This window comes from Ascidiella aspersa, chromosome 8, assembly GCF_963924565.1.
Source record: "Ascidiella aspersa chromosome 8, kaAscAspe10.2, whole genome shotgun sequence".
Classification (NCBI taxonomy): domain Eukaryota; kingdom Metazoa; phylum Chordata; class Ascidiacea; order Phlebobranchia; family Ascidiidae; genus Ascidiella; species Ascidiella aspersa.
Window position 1 is genome coordinate 7,353,933 of NC_139454.1, and position 4,976 is coordinate 7,358,908.

The window sequence follows — 4,976 nt, forward strand, 5'->3', positions numbered from 1 at the left end:
CCGAAATATTCGCAGTTTGTCCAAACGCACCTGGAGCAACTGCAAATAATCATTTATTCATTCTGAAGTCATTTTCACAAAAACAGTAGCGTTTGTGGATTCTAAAGATTGGTGGTTAAAAGACTTCTGGTGAATATACACAGTTCATCTTAAGTTGGATTTCACATTCAACAATTTTCCCAAAACGACTTCTAACAGGTTGACGACATGAAGCTTGTCGCAGCCTACAAATAGTTATAAGAACAAGATTTGTCTGTTTGATATAACGCTTGACTATTTATTATAGCGCATTGCACATCATCAGTATTCCCTATTTTATAACATAGGGCTAAATCGGCAAAATTGGCCAATTTCGACGTGCATATACCAGCGATTTTTTTCGAATTATTTTCGACCTGCTCCGATTTGGCTGAAATTTTCACAGAGGATGCGCTAGGACAATATATATCCAACGGTGTTACTTATATAGTCCAATTCTTTATAATTAACGAGAAAATGGACATTTTTTATAAAAATTATCCCAAAAAACCCGATTTTTGGCATTTTTTAAAAATCGACCTTCTCCGATTTGAGTGAAACTTTGTGTTTAGACGCGTCTTGGGCGTAGAAACAACATGGTAAAGTTTCAGCTCCCTAGCACCTAAAGTAAAGCCGAAAAACGACTTTAAAGTTTTTTTTATTATTTTTTTGTAATTTTGCGAATTTTTGAAAAAAAAATCCCCGGGAATTTTTTTTTTTCAATATTTATTAATTGTTAATTTTATTCAGTATTTGTTATTCTGACAATGTCAGATTTCCTGCGTGCAGATTAATTCACCGCCAAAACTTGATGCTAGCAGGCAACAATCGGCAGTAAGCAGTTAACCGAGTAGCAAAATACATTCTCATCCAGTGAAGCTCTTAACGGGAGCAATTTGCTGCGCCCAAAAGCCACAAGTCGGGTGTTATTCGCTTGTTGTAATGCAAAACCTCCATGTTAAATTAAGGTTATAAACTGTATGAAAAAACTTTCGTTTGTTGGTCGAAAGTGTAGCAAAAATTACCTAAAATGTTTCGCTTTAATGAGTTTGGTAAATTGTGATTAATTTATTAAAGCAAAGCATTTGAAAAATTCAGGCCAAGATATAACAAACAAATCTCAACATACAGTTACCTGCAGTTTGTTGCAAAACAAAGTGCGTTTTTTAACTAACTAAAGACGGTAAACTTTTTTTTTCTTCGCCTGCTGAACTTAGCTGATAGAATGTAAGTTGTAGTAAGCGTTTTGGGCTTTGGCTCGATTTTTCCAACTGAAGAAAAGGGCCGGAAATACCACAACACGGTTAGTGATGGTCTGAGCCAAGCCCTTTATTAAACCTGTCTCCACCAGGGAACAGGTGCCACCACGAAGGTAGGGTCCGCGTTGCAAAGCGTAGTAGGGCATTTTTTTCACGATAATTTTTATTTTTGGAAAAGTAACCAACTTTTCGGAGTAATACGCAAATATAGATATATTTTGGTACCGAATAAGAAGTCTAAATGTAAAAATGCACGTTTTTATTATCTCTATACAATAACGACAGTCTATACATTTTTACAAATTACATGTTAAAAACACTACAAAATGAACAGGCAGTCAAAAACAGCCTCTGTTTTCTTCAAATTGTTCAGACGGTAATTCCAAGTTTCATCATTCTACACAGTTTCACAATTTGTATGTGCTGGTAGGTTTATTTAGTAGGTAGGTATAAGAGGTAAATGCTTAAACCTTTTGTTTGTGGTGGAGGTGGTACAATTTTGACAGCTTTGTTGCTTTAAATAAAAGTGGTAGGATTCTTTTTTCACAAGACCATTGTTTTTTTATAAGTTTAATCACTTTTGCATCGTAATTTCAATAAACACTTTATTATATAATTGCTATTCACAAATACCGCCGACGATTTTAATAACGGTGTTAACAACGAAAATTACCCGGAAATTAATAACACAATAAAGCTCTAATTGTATTTTACTACAAGGTATTTATATTTGGGAAAACACAATAAGACAAAGCAACAAAACCTAAAGCAGAACAATTTATAAAACCATAGTAATACAACCAACGATATAATAAAGCTAAACACGCATATTGCTGTAGTACAGAATAAGATCAAAATCGTACCCGAATAAGGCCTAAATGGCCAAAATAACGCCTCTGGCGCCGCTAGTTTTGGCAACGGATTTTTGGTCCTGTTTGGGGTTATTGTAGGTTAATTAGTGGGGTAGAAAATGGGTTAGGGTTGAAATTATTACGGGAGTTAGAAAAATATTTAGGGATGGCGTTTGGGGTTCGGTAAAGTGTTGTTTAGGCCTGATTCTTACCATTTAGCTCTTATCCAGACGGATTTATTTATTTATTTCGATTTAAACGTTTTTACGACTATTTTATTAGCCTATTTTGGCCTTATTCCGAACTGTGTTTTATTCTGACGAAAATGTTGAAAATTTTTGCGTTTACGTATAGTTAAAGTTGGCCAAAAATATAGTTCGACGGGTACTAAGGACCACATTTGGCACGTGGGCCAGAACCACACTGAGAAACTATAAAAGTTCTAAACCACATGTACTTTTAAAACAAAGTGCAATGAATGTAGGGCTATCACGCGGCCCACAACTACATGATAACTCTAAGCTATTCAAAAGTAACTTGCGGCTCAAGAAAAATGGCTCTGCGGCCCACATTTGGGCCGTGGCCCACAGTTTGCCGACCACTGGCCTAATGGTAGGTTTCCAACATGATGTTCCATTGGTCTATGATTCGATTCCCTTCAATTGCTCATTCATTGTCTGGTAAATCTATTATGATGTACTGCTGTAGATGTTACACCCAAATCGTGCGATATATCAGAAATTACAACCTTGGCTGTATAAGCAATGGTAAAATGCACACCGCAAATGTAACCTTAACCACGGCAAACTTAACTGCAACTACGTAGTTCATCAGTTGTAACTTCGTCTCCCAAATGTAAACCACCTTAAACGTTGAAAAGACAATACTATAACCTTAACCACACTCAACTTAACTGTAACTCCATAGCTCATCTGATGTAACGAACACATATCCAGGAATTAATAATATTCAACAACCACCACAAAAAAATATTTTCAAAAATTATGCAAACAAAGTCGCTGCCTATACTGCTCGTGCGCTGCTTCGGGCTGGTGCCTATTGTGTGGCTCTGAGGCACGCCCTCTGAGGGCCTAAGTTTTTCGAACACTGTTGCCAGCCCGAAGCAGCGACTTCTTGCCTGACTAAGCTGACATAGGAACCTTGCGGCTACCTAACCAGTGTTCTGACCTGTGTGCATTGAGGGTTTAACGTGACATGCAAGAAATTTTACCGGGCTAACCGAATCCTTCCACAGGCTGGGACAGGATTCGGCGACTCCTTGTTCATTGTGAGGTTGTTTATGGTTAATTCTACCATTAACAGAGATACGAAATTACAGTTAAGTTATCAGGTTCGAACCCATAGAAATCTATCGGCTACCGGGGAAAGATTTTACCTGTAACCGGGTTCGAACTCGGGCGTAGCGGTTTCTATCCAGAGTGCGTTTCCGCTACGCCACAACAAGGAGCTGAAAAACTGAGTTTAAGATGTTTAGATAAAAGCAATTTTAATGCTCCTTAAAGTTTAAGATTTTCACCTGGCCACATAAGCTTACTACAATTAATATCAAAGGTTCTAATAACCGATGAAAGGTTAGATCGGTTAACGTGATTTTCCATTACGGGCGATGGAGTTAGAACATGTGAGGTATGGAGTTCAGTCAGCTTAAGAATAAATTATAAGGAAATTTTACGTAAGGTGCTGTATATCGCATAACAATCACGCTGCGGCTAAGTACATCAGGTTTGATTATTCAGCCATTAAATTGGCAACTGAAGGGAATCGAACCATAGACCAATGAAACATAATGTTAGAAACCTACCACTAGGCCATACGAAACATAAAGCGCTGGTGAACCTTTTTCGGAATCTGACACCCTTTTTACGTTCACTCAAAACTTATACACCCCCAGTCCACGCAATACATCTGTAGTAATCCTAATCGGAATAAGGATAAGCAGGGCTGCAAGTATAGGAAATCCGTAGCATATATTTGTACAAATACAAATTTTCATCAGTCGGTTAATGCGCGCGTTGCTGTTGAATTTTTTTAGTCAGTTGTGTGAAGCGAAGTAGTAGCCTTGTTTCGAGTGCTCCTCTCATAAGCGTATAAGTTTTTTGCTTTTAAATTGAGGAAGAACAGAAAATCCTTGCTCGCAAAGGTATGTCGTCGGCATGCGAACAAGGATGGAAGTCGTTTTTTCATTGAGATTTTGGTATTTAGGATTGTTGAGGAGTGATGCCTAAAATTCAGTATAGTGTTTAAACCAGGGCTGCGGAGTCGGTTAAAAAAAAAACGAGTCCGACTCCGGCCAAAAAAATACACCCGAGTCCCGAGTCCGACTCCGGCCAAATGTAAGATTTTGTCGAGTCCCGGGTCCAGCTCTGACTCTACAGCCTGTATTTTACCCATTTACGCAACTAAATTAACGTGGATTTTCTGCAATCAACTCATATTGGTGTCATAATTGATCCGCCCGCGTTACATGGTTTAAAAATATTTCACCATTTGCTATTACACTTATACAACTTACATTTTGCCGTCTTAACGGTTCCAAAATTTGTTACTGCGCATGCGCACGTCGGAGTCGGGATTAGGGTAGTTTTACGCAGTCTTACTCGAGTCCCGAGTCCGAATCCGGCGAAACAAACGGACTCCATCGAATCCCGAGTCCCGAGTCCGACTCCGACTGCGCAGCCCTGGTTTAAACTATTTAATCTCTGCCTTTTAAAACAAATATGATCGTTCTTCAACAAGTTTACTGGTTGAGTAGCCCAAGTTACTCTTCCAAATGCGGGTTGCGGAACCAAAATGTTTTGGCCGCGGTGTTCTTAGGTTTTTACCCGCA